Here is a 15,958-nt window from a genome sequence, read left to right on the forward strand (position 1 = left end):
TAGATTTGACATACAAACACAAACACAAGGTCAAGGTCACAGATCAGCAAGAAAGATTACAAAGAGGACTGATGTAAGAGCTGGCATTTGATCAAAGCTGCTGGATATATTTATTTTTTTTAGTACACTTACCAGAAATACCACTACATTTTCTTCACATTGGTACATTACATGTTTTAAGTATTCCCTACCTTTAAGAGCAGCTGCCTTGTGCTTATCTATTTTGACAATAGATGTTCGGCAGTGTATCAAGTAAACTAAGGAGGAACTCTTAAGATAAATGAAAAGGAAGTGGAAGACACTTTTTGCCATCCTTTTCACTCTATTCAGCTACGTGCTGATACGTATTAAATCACAAATCCAAAAGGAGAACCCACTCAGAAATACAGGACGTGACAGGACCACTGCTAGAGAATCAGGACCTCAGTGGCTAACTTCATGCAGTCTGAGTTACTTATCTTAATATAGCAATTGTATATTTGGATGTGCACTTCCAAACACAACACTCGCTTATCTATCCTAATTATCTGTGTGCACAGCATACATTTCTTAATTTAAAAAAAAAAAGAACTCTTTAACACAAGGTCTGTGCAGAACACAATCAAACTAACCTCTTCTGTAATCAGGACAATATTTACCTCCTAGAAAGCTGCTTTAATGCTGAACGCAGAGTGAGTAAGCAGATTAAACACAGTAGCAACAGTTAGACTCATTAAAACTCAGCTGATGAAAATAGTTAGCAATGAAAGTCATTTACTGATCTATCCATCCATCCATCCACCCACTGATACATTCTCAAAGCTTTAAACACATGCTGAAGAATATTTAGCTTACAGGTCACGTCCACCAGATGTACCTTCTGACGCTTAAACAAGAGGAAGAAAAGGTGTCTTAGGTGACACAACATCATGTGACATTCAAAGGTGTACCGCTTCCACAAAGTTTAGATGCCCATTGTAATAAGTAGCAATTTAAAGAATAGTGTGGCTTGTACTCTTACTTCTGAACCTTCACTTTGAACACCAGCACAGCTCTGATGTTAGTCTAGACATGACTGGGAGCAGTTTATATTTAGACAGAGAGCTCTGTCTATAAATAGGGCCATTCGTGTTGGTATAAAGCTTTTATTGGAACTCATTTGGGGTGACCTGTGTAACTCACTTCTATGTGGGCATCTCAGACATTGCCAGTAAAACCTCCATGCCATCACACACCCTCCTGCATCTTGTTTCAGCTGTGCTTCAACATTTGTTTACTGATTTTTCTCCATTTAATTTTTGTATAGGTATTACGCTTGCAGCACTCTACCTGTGTGATTGGGTTGGCTTAGCTGCTAATGAATAGGCCTTAAATGAAAAAGACAAAAAAAAAAGTTTTAAAAAGTTGTCTCCTTCTTGAAAGCATCCGTCACAAGAATTAGACTGTCACACTTTTAAGCTATAGTATTGCTTGAGCTACTAGAGCCAAATACAAATCACTCCCGAAGCCTTGGATGCGAGCTTTCCAGTGCAACAGTATAGGTGTTTTTAGCTCTGATAGTGATTCATCAGATCTTAAAACAGTCACTGGTTTAAGATCAAATTGAGTTAAGTTGTAGACCTCGGGGCAATACAATTCTGCTCTTCCTTAGTCTCTCCTTTTCTAAACCCTTTCAGCAGAATGAGAGAAAAGGAGATGTTTGGTTTGTTCGTTTTTTTCAAGTAGAATTTCTATCCTTCCTACTTTGATAAAGCTTCTCACTGCATTGAAGTGTTAGGAAGGAAAATAAATAAATAAAAAAAAATAATCAGGAGATGATTATGATTCAAGATTAAAAAAAACCAACAGAGGTTCATTCAGCATCCACAAACAAATCAGCAACTTACTCTGAGAACTACACACAGATGAAAATGTGTGTAAGACATTTCACAACCAAAAACATTCTAGGAAACACATTGGTTTATTAGCAGTATAGCTACCCAACACTTCAAACTCTAAAGCAAGTGTATTTGGAGTCATATAATTAATTTAAGTTTACCAACGCATCAAAATTCAAATGTGTGAAAAAGCTTTTACTTTGAGCTATATTGCAGTTAATAACTGTTCATTCAGTATCACGTTAGGTCTTCTCTCATGGTTACGCTGTAAAAGACTTTCTTTAATCATCATAACCAAACTTTTAATAAAACAAGTCAGCAGCAGTTGGGTTTTTTTTTCTGTTAAATACAAGTTCACACTCTTTACATATATAACCTGCAGGAGCAGGGGGTTTCTGCTAGTTCTGAAGTTTGGATCGAATCCCCCACTTTTCAAGCGGCGGGGATGTGGCAGGCTGCTATCAGCAGGCAGTGGCAGTTTTGGTCTTTTTCTTTCTGTGACACCACAGAGAAAACGTCTGAAACCCAATTCTACTCCATTCCTCTTTGGAGAGCTCGAACAGGCAGAGCCAAAGCTTTCCACACAGAGAGCCTAACATAAACCATTTCAAGCGTGCTGTCTTTTAAAAGGGGGTAATGACAAACTGCAATAAATGACTAGCCAATATAGCAATAAAAATGAGTATGACAGCTAGCACAAAGAAGAGAGTACTTCTGGTCAATTTAGTAGTCAAGTAGTCCACAACAATGGATTTCTTGAAGCACTGGATGGCTGCCAATGCCCAATTCTGTAAAGGTACTTTTATTTTTTTTTAAAGGAAAAAAAAATATAGTCTGTGCTTATATTTACATGTGTGAAATGTCAAATCAAGTTTTTGAAAATGTTAAAATCACATATTGATGAATAGTTTGACAGTAAGTCCTTTAACTTTGTACTTTTTTTACTTATTTTACTAATATAAGACGACCTATGGATTTTAATAGGACAACAAAAAAATTGCAAGATTATGCACACATGCAGATTTGTGCATGAGAGCAGCATCTAATTGATGCAACACAGATTAAGGTTGCAGAATTAGGCACATGATAGATGGACATCTACCGTACTGAAAAACAGTAATACATCGCCAGTTTAAGCATCATGACTAATAAAAGCAAACTGGTTCACACTGAAAATGTGAATATTCTTCCTAATATAATTAGCTATAATTCAGGACACAGCATAGGATTTCCTCTTCCAAACAAGATGTGCAAGATCAGTTATTCCAGCTTTCCCATTCCTCAAGTTCTTCAGCACGCACCAACCATAGCAGGTGATCTGGTTTCCCACACACTGGAAGTCTGATACCGATTCATCATCTAACAAAATTGGCTGGTGGTAACAATGAAAGGCAGTGGGAGGTAGGTGCTGAATTTCCCTCTGTAAATCTTGTCTCAGCTTTGGGGGCAAAAAACCCCACAGAAATATCTCAAAGTTGTAATTACAGTTTTAATCTGTTCGCTTAATGTCTACTGATAAAGCATGGAGAGAGAGGGAAATTGTCATAAAACAAAAGACCTAAAAGTCATGAATCTAGCAAATAAACACGTGAAACTCCAAAGTAGCTTAAACTATGTATCACATAGTATCAAGTCATGATCTAATAGTTATTATCCATAACCACAACCCTATCGATTCAGCTGATCAGGCTAGGTATTATTCCCAGCTTAATCTGCCACGGTAGAGATCTGAGCATGGCTGACAGGTCACAACCCATGTCCTTTGTGTTATATAAAGCCATCTTTCCTTGATGTATCTGGAAGAGTCATTTCCCAGCTCAATATGCCATCAGTAACTCACTCCAGCGTTTTCTGAATCAATATATAGTAAGGCATTGTCAGTGAACTGAAGATAAGTTTCATTGACTGCCTGTATTCTTACTAAACTATACTTTTTTTTGTTTCTTCTCTTCTTTGGAGTCTGTCATAAAGCTGAAGGTGGTTTTCATTGAACCCCTGTGCTAAATTTCATCAGTGAACGATACCAAAAGAACTTCACTGAAGATTACGTTAATATGATTTCATTCAACAAGCAGTTCAGACTCATACGTACCTGCAGAATCTTACAGAACCACAAGACAACTCACAAATACCAAATTAATGCAGAAGTTAATCACACTGGACAGGGAGGTACAAGCCAAACAGGGTAACAAAGGAAGACCAGAGGAAAAAAAAAAACAAACCAAACCAAACCCAAAAACAAACCCCACTCTTCTCAAAGAGACTTTATGCTCTAAAAGCATACAACTTAAAATCCATTTGTTGAGAAAAGGCCAGAAGTTCTGGTGGGCAGGTGATCATGTCTCCAGCTTCTCGGGAAACTTTTAGCAGATTGTTAGCTTGGCACCCTAGTTAGCAACCTCAGGAGAAAGAGATCAAAGACTATGTGGCGATATGAAATAAGCCACTCTCCGACTCACAATTCTTAAGAGGGTTAAGGACGAAAGTTAGTGTGAATTAGATAAAGTTACCACTCCATGCCTGGGGTGAGAAAAAATACAGGTTAATAAACTTCTTCCCAAGTTCAGGGGCAGAAACTCATACCTTCCAAGTGTCAATGCTGGATCTTTGTGAATCTGCTTTTCACTCCACCCTGCCAAAAATAAATACATCATAATCAGGATGCAGAAACGTATGGTGGAAAACAATTTTATTTCTACTGTAACAGGAAAGTCATTCTGTTAAGTCAGTATTAGCTCATGAAGGGAGCCTGTCTTACTTCTTAACAAGGTATCAACAGACTAAAAGAGAGTTTTCCCCTGAAGTTGGTTATACTTGTGGTCAGTTTGTGACAGTATCAAAGCTTGATCAGTGAAACTGAGCTGAGCAAGCTGGTAAATATAACATGCCAGGAGAGAGGGACAGGTCTCCTTGCCCGGTTAATACCATCCACTTTGTCAAAAAAAGTTGTCATCAGGTGATTATCTTTATTCTGACATTCCCGCTATCCATTTACCCATGATGACTTAAAAAAAACCCCAAAAAACCCCCAAACCAACACCACAGAACACACTCTTGACATTGCATTCTGCTTTTCTAAAACCCTACTCGTTTTCTCCCACTATTATCCTTAAGCTACTCTCACTTAGTCTTTTCTCCGCTCCCTACTTCTACAACCCACACTTCTGTAACATCACCGACATCCAGTGACCCTTCCACACTACACAAAGCACAGCTGTTATTGTAATCCTTCCCCTCAAGACACTCTGACCATATAACCCTTTCCTTCAAGTCTTCAATTGTTTTCCTCTTGCTCTAGATTAAGTTTAAAATTTCTCATCTGAGTTCTACAGACATTAATAACTCTTCCATTTCTACCCACATAGCCTAACCACTTATTGTGTCCTTCTTCCTTACCCTTTTGTTTCCACAAACACTCGTTTTTACTGTAATACTCAGGCACCTCTCACACAGGAAATTCCATTATGCTTCTGCACTGCTCCCCAGGCGAAGATCATCGACACTCTAGAGGCTATTTCTTCCTCTCCTCCAACAGTAAATCACCATAGCAAAAATTAATCCAAATCCACCGAAATACCTCGTGGAAAACCACAAGCCAAACCACAAATGATGTATGTTGCTTGCCTTTCCTCACAGATTCACACTGTACTGTTTGTTCCCCTTCCCTCATCATATCCTACATGAAGTTTAAAATAAATACATCTGCACCTGTAAGACGCTGAGTACATACACGGTACTAGTTTAGCCGGACAACAATTAAATGAAGCCCTAGAGCAACACTGGCCTCCAGGATAAGTATGTTTTCCCTTCCTCTTACAAAAGAAAAAAATGCATTTTTTGTTTTTGCAGTACAACAATACGTGTTGCTCTAATAATACAGTTTTCACCCGATACTCTTCTTTTACTTCGTATGATTGGAGGGGAAAGAGAGTGATACACACTAAAAGATCAACAGAACACAAAGATTAATGATATGGAGAAAAGGGTACAGAAGGGATAAAATAGAACGTAGAAGGGCTAAAACATAGCGTCAAAGGGCTCCCCTTCTCTTGAGCTGCTGCTATTAAAAATCTAGTGAAAGCTCTTTTCCTTCCCTGGCTGGCACAATGACAATATCCCTACCCTGCCGCAACCTGTTTTCACTTCAGATAGTGCAGATAGATGAAAGACCAGAAAGACCAGCAAAGGAAAGGAAACACTGCTCCTAGGAAAACTTATTTTCAGAGTGACAACATTTATTTATTTATTTTTAATCTTGACAGCAAATGGTGCCAAAGACGACATGAACAAGGAAACTTTTGAGGAGGAAGGTGAAGGCAGAGGAAGTACCTGTCCCAGGGACCGGTTAAAAACAAACCCAGGCCTCTTTCAGTGAAACAAAGGACGCTTTCTATGTCTCAGCTGCCTTAATGAAATAACCCTCTGAGCCCAAAGAGCAGACTTAATTCTGCGAGTTCCCCACTCTTTTGCACGTAACTTCTCCCACTCCTCAAGTGAGAGGGATTGGATTTACTGGGTCTACCTCTGTTTTCAGTTTTATTTTATAAAACTTAACCCGACTTCCTTCCAAAGTCCCTTTGGTATCTCTCTACTAAATCATGTAACCCAGAGCTTGCTTGCAGCACTTCTGAAGGTGGACAGTTTGGCTTACCAAGAATAACCTACTGGCATGCAAATTCCACTTGTCATCTTTATATTCTGCCAGGTTTATGAGAGCAAGTCTGTCTGCACTTGACATTTGCTGGGAGACACTGCATGGCATAATTACTATTGTAAAACATTTTATATTCCCGTAAATTCAGACTACAACCCCAAAGTGCTTACAAACTAAGACAAGATACAGGGATAACTAAGCAGAAAGGACAGGTTGTAGAGAAAAAGTAGGTTTCAGGAAGAAAAGCGTCAATGGCAGCTGAAGACAGTGAGGCCATCCAAGCTGCCTGGGACACTATCTCACAAGCATGAAGTCCTGAAGAGTAAGAAAAATAAGAGCAGAAACAAGATTATGTAGGATACTGCACACTATAAAAGGATACAAGCAACCTGCTTCATTAAAATATAAAGCCAGCGGTGAAATTCTAGGTAGCGTGGTTCCTAAAACATCAGCTATATTTTTTCACCGTTGTAGGAAGTATTTCCACTGAACTGCAATAAACATCGTGTTACAACGCATATGGATGGGAAGTCAAAATCTTCAGGGGTTTACATTATTTTTGTTGTGATCTTGACCAATGGAACAAGAGGGAGGATTGGAAGATCTAAACCATCTTGACTCTATAATCTGTTATTGAGAAAGGGGTGGGAGGGAGGGAGGGAAGGAAGGAGAAAAATCAGTAAGTTACTCCCTATCCATCACCATGCAGACCAAAAGCTCCACTTAAGCTGGGGGGTGGGGAGGAAGATTCCAAAATGAAAATTAATAGACTAAACTATTCTTGTAATTCACTTCTACATACGAGAAGCAAAGTGTGTACCGAATGTAAATTATTTTTGTCAGCTGCCTGATAAGACATGAATGGCTCTAAAGAACATGGAATAACAGCTGCTCCCTTTTTACTAATACATCTGAACATAGCATATTACTGAAAGCACCTTTTTTCAAGTTTTCCATGAATTCTTGTATTCACCTTTAATTACCTTACTTTAAAGCAAATGGATATTTTCCAAGAGCTAGCATGATCCACGTTCCTCACAGCTAAAGGTAAGAGTATTTATGACAGTTTTCCTAATGCACATCCAAAAAACCCAGACTATTTGCTAGGGATATGTAAGCAAAATCTTTGTCACTCTAGGTACTGCCACTAAAACCTCTCTTGTTAAACATTTCTCTTTGTTCGATTGGCAAATTTGATTACGAGTTTAATTTTTGCATAGTAAAGCTCATCCAGCCATTTTTAATTTCAAATTGGTTTGCACTCCATCATGACTAGCTGAATGCTACAAAAACCTTTGACATAGCGACCTCATAAATCATGGAAAACAGAAAAAATGCTCATAGGAGCAGGGAACTGTTGATAAGAGACTTTTTCCTCTGTTGACTGTACTCTGTCAGCTGTAACTACGTGCAAGAGTCCACACTTGCATATTACACAAAACATGCATCTGAACTACCCTTCCATGAAATTATTTTCTTTGTTAAAATGATAGTCACAGGTAGAAAAGCTGAGGAGAAGGAAGTGTCTGAAGTTGACCGGGCATCCTGTTTTTCTTCGATGCAACATACAGCCATCATTTAAAAACTCCATAATTAAAAAAACCTTGATGTACTCCACCACCAAGCTGCAGACAGTAGGCAACATTCGTAACTATGGAAGGGATTTTCATAGACTATCCATCCACTACGTGAATGTGGAAAAGAAAATCCCAAACTACTTTGGACTTGAGTGAACTACAGAATTCAATTCCATATTACTTATACATAAAATGAGGTCATAAAAAACCCCACCCACAAACAAACTAATGACAAGTAAGAGGCATTTCAGTTACCAAAGACCTATTTCAATCTGACATCTAAGTAGCTGATGTTATATGGCTGCTGCTCTTTACAGACTGATCATAGTAATTTCACTCCTTCATTGTTCACCAGGACCTCTTATTACGTAGACTGTGCTGGTCTAAACCATGTTGGAGGCTACTGGGCATTGTCAAAATTGCAAGAAAAAAGTTACTCTGTCTTTGAACAAAACAGAACACTTTACAAACATCAATGAACATATCACAGCAGTCCTTTGGAGTATTCCCACTTTACACATGAGGAACACCAAGCACAGGGGAAGATTAAACAACTTGCCCACAGTCACATGAAGTCCATATCCATATCAAAGGAACAAAGATTTTCTAAACCTCAGTTTGGCCCTTTAATTACAAGATATTCTGTCTCTACAGTTTGTGGGTGTTTTGTTTTTTTTTTCCTACTGGTGAAACAAAACAACAATTGAGTACACTAAACTTGAGAAAACAAAGGGGACTACTAAAGGCATAGGACTTGCACACCACAGTAAATGCCTTTATCTTCCAAAATAAGAAATATTACCAGCACTGCCATCACTCTTAGGGGGAGATGTGTGTCAGCCAAGTACAGTCAATACAGGTTTTCCACTATACCTGCTGAAACAATGTTCTCCCCAAGAAAACAACTGTGTCAGTACTGAGCGGAAAAGATGAATGATGCCATTAGGATCAAAAACATAATTCCACCAACTTTCCCTATTTCTCAGATACCTGACATGCTGAAACAGTCCTAATGAGCTGGGCAAGCACTATTGAGTTGATTGGAGCTGGAAGGACCACTGTACAGCAGCAGCAGATAGGAGTTTTGCAGCAGCGGCTCTTCTGATCCACTGCCCACTTTCAGTCTCTCTCCTAACCAAGAACAATAAAATCCTCATCCTGAAGCAAGGATCTTTCACAGTGAAGTAGGTATAAACGTGTATACACGTGTCTAAGCACTTCCTTCCCAAACAGGTCCGTTTTTACTTCCTTGCTTTAGAAAGCTGTCAAAATCTCCTTTTTACCAGTCTAATTCAGCTGCAATACATTCACAGCATTGGATTGCTCAGATGGACTAGAAAACAGGGTATGCGTTCATCCATACGTACACCAGTGTATAAATAAAACTCCAGCAGCCCATGCTAGAAGCGGAGCTATGAAAGAAAGGTGACTGAAGCTGCAGTACCAAGTGAATCCAGACAGGCGGCTTTTTTGCATGTGCTGAACTGCTCCGTGGTGCCCAGGCTCTGGAACCCTGAATTACACCAAGCCTGACTGAGCATCCTCTGCAAGTCGCACCAGTAACTAGAACTAAGCCTGCAGAGACGAGTTTGCCACCCATTTAAACAGAGCCAAAAAGCACAGGAAGAATATTCATCCCTTGATAATCAATAATTAACGTTTTTCCTGATAAGTTCTCACAAACTCAAATTCCAGCCTCAGAAGTTGGAAGTTTCCAAATTGACCAAGCTCACTAAATAACTTAGTTCCTATACTTATTCAGTGGTAGAACTTGCAGATACCTGCCACATGTACTCTTTGCCAGAGCGGGAGAAAATAGATCAAGTGGCTGCCATTGGCTTTACAAAACATATAATTCTGGGAGGAATGGAAGTATCTCAAACCTTGTAACTGCTAATAGTCAGTGCCACCTACGGTTGATGTTGCAGAAGCAAAGATCCAAACAAAGGAAAAAAAAGTTTGGAACTTTTAACAAGCCTCAGGTTTTTCAAATGGCTTCGAGAGAATAGATTAGACAATGAAGATTAATAATCTTGTCTACTCTAGATCATTTACCACGATTGCAATAGGCAACCGTACTAGTACCAAAACCAGGTCCCAATTCTTTCTACGATTTTACAAGGAGAACACTTTAAAAACACAGAAAAACTTATAAGTGCAGCTTTCCACTTTCTTATCTTGCCACGCTCACCCCCTCAAGTAAGACTGATCACGTTTTTATTAACGGTTCCATTTCAATCATTCAATCCGATTCTGCTGCTGCAGATGCTTTGTCCAGTGGTCAGGAAAAAGATGCCAGAGCTTATTTCATCAGGCCTTGTAAAATCCTCCCCCATCACCCCACCAGAGTATCAGCAACACTTACAATTTTCAGGGAAAGTTAACCAACACAATAGACAAAATAATTCCCTCCAGAGGTTTCGCAGCAGTCTCAGTTCAGTACACAAGGCCATTAATTACACAACTGCCTTTGGCATTAGCGGGAATCTGGTAGCTACAGCACTGGTTGAGTTAAGGCTGCCTTCAGTATCTTCACAGAAAATCTATTTACTTAGAGAAGTTATGCAACACCTCAACTTCCTCTTTTCTTTACTATGGTAAAGCGTGGTAACAGAAGGAAAGGGGGTGGAGATGGGTAACAGGCATTTCACAATCTCGAGCAGGGCATAGCTACCTTTCAAAAACGTACCTAAACTGGAATTCGCCTCTAAAATCTGCCCAACTTGATGATACGCTCAAGTGCCAACTCTTACTTAAAACTTAAATATTTCCAGAGGAAAGGCGGTGTTACACAGTTAACCAAGGCCGGAATCAACTGCATGCCTCCAATGTAAAGTAAGAATGTTTTTAAAATCTGATTAATTTTATTTGGGTTTTTGTTTGTTTGTATTTTTGTTTGTTTTTTTCTCCTCCAAATATAGCAGTCCACTCCAGGCTGAGTTGCATTCCAAAATTCTCATCAAGATTTTAGTGTTGTTATCAGGCATGCTCATTCAGTAAAGCTGGCAGTAAAAGTTTTAATTCTGCAAACATCCTTCTACTTTCCACTTAAAAAAAAAAAAAAAAAAAGAAAACTGGGAAAATCACATGCTACCCAAGCTGATATATTCCATGGCACTAGGAAAATTGAGATACCAAAAACACACACTCATCAGTCCTCTTTTAACTGTGATCTAAAGAATCTACCTCATATCTCTAGTCATACACTAATAATTGACCAAAAAAAACCCCAAAACAAAACAAAAACCCCACAACTCCCAGAACTGGCTCTACTCAAAAGAGGAATTATAAGAAGTCTCAAAGCAGTCACAGCAATCTTGACTGGTAAAATGTTTTCAAGGACTTGGATTTAATCACGTCATTTTCTTTTCCTCTAATCATTTATTTAAAGTCATAGGTTGAATTATTTATGAACAAAAGTTAATTGCATTGAAATGCAGTATTGCCCTGTATTTATCTCACACCTTCTTCAGGACTCAACCGCCTGCCAGTAACCGGTTAAAATCTATAAAAAGTCAATACAGAATTTAAGATAAGATTTAACCATTTCTGCAGTATTACCGCAATTAACTTCCAAAGTCTTGTTAGATATGGTCAAGTCCCTTGATCTTGCGATCTGCTGCGTAAATTGTGCAACTGTTTTTTACCGACTTGTTATCATTACGTGTTTATAATTAAAAAAAAAATGCAGGGGGAAGAATAGCTCAGTCACAAAATATTTGCTTTGAATAAATAAATTTTGACTAATTAGCTGTAATTAAAGTCGTCATTATTTGAGTACAATCACATTACAGACCCTCCCTATCCAGGGTTCTTCGAAATTTTCTTAGCTGTCAAAGGATCTCGAAGATCAGCGACTTGCATGCATAAGGCTGTATTCACACTCTTCGCAAGGTGTAAAATGTAAGCTCGAGGGTACACTCATATAAATATAGTGCACATCTATAAAGTGTTAATCTTAAGTCGGCAAGGCCATATGACGGAAGTGACTATTATAGCGCATGACTGCTCTTCAGCATGCAGCGTTTTCCAAGTCCCTCATTTCCTTAAAGCAACTCATTTACTTGTCACCTGCCAGGACAAAGAGTAGAGAGAGGATTTCGCGAATACCTCTGTGGCTTGTGCATGGTGATAACATACCAGGAAAGATGGATTTTCATTGTCTCATCAAGTTATTAGATTAGGTTTACATGCAGATTTAAATGCCCAGGATGAGTCTGCCGCCTGTCCTAAACTTAATTAGTCGTGAATGTCTGCATGACAAGAGCAGATACTTCAGATGTTTTGGAGTGACCACAAGCAAACCATAATCACCAATACAACTTCAGTGATGCCAAGAACGAAGCACTAAGCACAGCTCTCTGTGAAACAGCCTGAATTTTATTAATGGAGTGCTTCATACTTCCCATCAAACACACAGCTGACATCAGCTGAGCATTTGTAAAACCAGAGAATCAACTGTGTAAAGTCTGCAACTGAGTTAAAGAAATGGAGAGCGCTAGCTTTCTCATTAAAATATGGGTGCATATTTATACATTACTGGGGGGAGCCGGGGGAAAGGGAGGGGGAGATGAAGGCTCAAATCCTGTAAGACTTCTCCTCAGCTTTGTTCTTGTTCTGTTTATCATAGCAGCACATCTAAGATTTTCGTATTTTATACCTCCCCTCACATAACCCCCCATGTAGGACCAGTGCAGCAGTTTCCTGAAACCAGGAAAAACCCCCACATTTTCATTTAAAGAGGCAAACACATCCATGTTCAAGTATATTTCACATTTAAAAGCTAAACCAAAACCCCCTTAAAAGGTTAATTAGAATTTTATCTGTGTAGGTATATAGCAACTACTGACACAGATGCGAGTAACTGAATATAATACAGAGAATTCACTTATCCATCTCCTTACCTTGCCATTGGCACATACAATAAATTTGTCTCATTAGCAGGGGCTACTTAGTTCGTTGTAGTAAACAAAGCTGCCGATAACGACAGCCTCGCATACTTTTCATTCATTCACATATTTTTCTTTACTTAGACTTCTAGCATGTGCCATAGGAGAGCCGAATGTTAAACATTCCTGGAGTGTCACAATATGTAATACAATAAAACAGATTACAACCATACCTTTCTTTCACAGCAGTGGTGCCAAGCACAGGTACACTGTAGCAATCAATTTGTTCTGCAGACACTAAGGCTTTCATAGAATACTAATGCAAAATCTCTTTTCTTTCTCCTTCGACTTGACTCCCCAATGCCCGGGTCCCGACCAATACAAGGAGGAGGGCGGAATGTCTTCTGCTGAGATAACCACAACTACTAATCAAGTATACGCGTACAAGGGCACAGGATTAAACCTCCACCAGGCTTGACTCGGGCACCGAGAGCAGCAAAACACACGCACAGCAAGGTCAGAATTAAACACATACACACGCACGCACGCGCATCTACGTGAGTGAACTAATTTATCACACTTTACCACTGACGGCTTTTTACCTCAGGGGAGTAAAATTACATCCTGGTGAACTGACGAGGTGCAGACACAACAGCTTCCAACAACAAATCAGATCTCTCAGAAATGGGAAGCGTGCTCCTAGGTGAACACTCCTCTCCCGGCTTAACAGGCTGTTTCAGAAACTCGGTGCATGCCGCGTGTGTCTGTACGCGCGTGCACGCATTTGTGCATGCATGTGTGCGTGTGCACGCATGTGCGCACACGCGTGTGAGACACACACCATTAGGCATCGGCTAAAAAAGAACGATACCGTTGAAGTTCAAAAACGGGCAATAACTCCCTTTGAGAGAGTTTTCTTTTTGATTGTATTTATCTTTACCTCTTAACACAATCAATCAAGTCTAATTACTCCAGAAGAAAGCATTTTATTATTGTCTAACATAGCAAATGTCAAACAAGCTGTTCATTTACCTTGAAGTTTATTAGCATAGAAATGCAACATGAAGATGCTCTCAAAATATTGTCACTTGTATTCACAGCATTTTCGAAAACCCACTTAGCAGGTTTTTATTGCCTGGCATAGCTGGATACTGTATTGGTTCTTAAAATAGGCAAGGCATTATCTTAACTGTATCGCCCTTGAGCTAATGTAAGACTTTTTCTTTAAATGTTCAATTTATATTTAACTTTTCTCTTTTGTTCTTTTTATTTAAACACTTCTCCCACATTCCAGCCAGCCGTACATATGTGGATACACGCGTTTTCATACAGGTTCATACGCGCGCATTTCAAGTAGGAGTGAAAAGTGAAATGCTGAAATTTAAAAGCAGGGATTTTTTCCCCGCCTCCTTAAGTTCTGCCCTGGCACGCATCCTTCCTGGCATTTTCCTTACAGTACATGCAGATATAGATTTTACCAAAAACATCATGATCAACCCTATAAATTATCATCGGTGGGGGTTTAACAACACTGCTTTTGCACGTGATCCGTATTGGGAAGAACACACGGCACAAACACTCCCAAAAATAACCCCAAAAATAACGTTTGGCACTTTACCTAGAATAAATTAGCAAAATATTTTTGAAATATCAGTGGCTTCACAGAGACACCAGGAAAAAGCAACATTAATCAATACTGATGAGTTTGTCCTTGACATACTGACCGTGTCATCGGGCTATTGTCATGTGATATCATGTCATTTCCCCACCTGGCTCATGACCTTGTCCTTTAAATGACCCAAAGCTTCCCTCAAGTAGCAGGAGGCCCCTCCCCGCTGTCTCAGCAAGGTCGAACGGGTCAGCGTGTCCTCATCTATAATCCAGCACCATTTGTCAGCAGGGAGGCTGGAGGAGGCAGGCTTGCTACAAGGGGAGAATGCCCAATTAGGCAGCTGTCACACAAAGCATAGGCTGCAAAATTATCCCCTGTCAAAAGAAAGAGCAGCTGCGGGTGCCAATTACAGCAACCTTTCAACCCTTTAGGTACTGGAAACTACACAGAAGTAAATGAAGTACAATTAGTGATAACAAATCGATGAATTAGGACAGTAAATTAGAAATTACTAGCAGGTGAGCTTAGGTCTCCCATAATATTAAGGGCACGGCACACCCCAGGCAAGGGCAGGAACATACAGATTTCACAGAGCACATCAGTTTCGTCCTATCCATCTTTCTTGCGTGGAGCCTCTTTTCCCCTCATCGTTTTCTTCTCACAAGCCTTGTCCGAGCCAGATAGTGCAGGGAAAGGAAAAAAGGCAACCCAAAGAGGAAAGAAGTTGTAGAGCCTGATCTTCCCTCTTTATCCTGGCAAATGCAGTTTCCTCCTTTCTCACAAGGAGGTCCTCAGAGCCAGCACAATCTCTCTCTAGTAAGCATACTCCATTTCAGCCCGACATTTGACATTCACTGTGCCTCGTATGTTCCAGCTGAACAAGATTTACCCCGGGGGGGGGGGGGGGGACACCACAGAACAACAACAAGTGATAAACTCCTAGTAAATTTTTATGTCATTTACACTTGAAACACTTAAATCTGAGTTAAGTGCTAGACTTTTGACTACAGCAGGAAGACTCATTTCTCCACATTTCAGTTCTCTGATGCACCATGCAGTGGCATCTCTGAGCATACATATATAGCCCTAAGTTTGCCAGCAAAGTTTCTATTCAACGCTTTTTTTGCCTCTTGTTCCCTTGGTGAACAATGTCCAAATATCTTCCCCCCCCCTTCACTACTTTCTTCAGCAGCCAACCTGGAAAGTTACTGTGTGCTGGTACCAAAGGGCAGGTCCTACAGACCACAGTAAATCCGGCTGCTCCTCCGGTGCGGAGGGTGCTCGGGTCAGCTCCTCCAGCCAGAGGAGCTGAGCTACAGGGGTGAGCACCGCCCGCGGGTGCCTCGGGCTGTGCAGTCCCAAAAGGCAAC

General features: G+C 39.9%; 1 protein-coding gene across 7 annotated transcripts in view; it reads right to left on the bottom strand.

The window, feature by feature from the left end:
- Positions 1-15,958, bottom strand: part of NRIP1 (nuclear receptor interacting protein 1) — a 104,549-nt gene that overhangs the window by 20,638 nt on the left and 67,953 nt on the right. For 4 of the 7 annotated variants that reach the window (XM_076352161.1, XM_076352138.1, XM_076352144.1 and 1 more), the window contains one exon: positions 4,440-4,488. The exons of 1 other annotated variant lie outside the window; for it this stretch is intronic. The gene's annotated coding sequence lies outside the window, so the exon portion shown is untranslated. Of the gene's footprint in view, positions 1-834; positions 855-1,000; positions 1,021-4,439; positions 4,489-15,958 lie in introns of those variants that run through there. 2 more of the 7 variants (XM_076352183.1, XM_076352175.1) reach the window with 2 other exon arrangements.

This window comes from Aptenodytes patagonicus, chromosome 1, assembly GCF_965638725.1.
Source record: "Aptenodytes patagonicus chromosome 1, bAptPat1.pri.cur, whole genome shotgun sequence".
NCBI classification, from domain to species: Eukaryota; Metazoa; Chordata; class Aves; order Sphenisciformes; family Spheniscidae; genus Aptenodytes; species Aptenodytes patagonicus.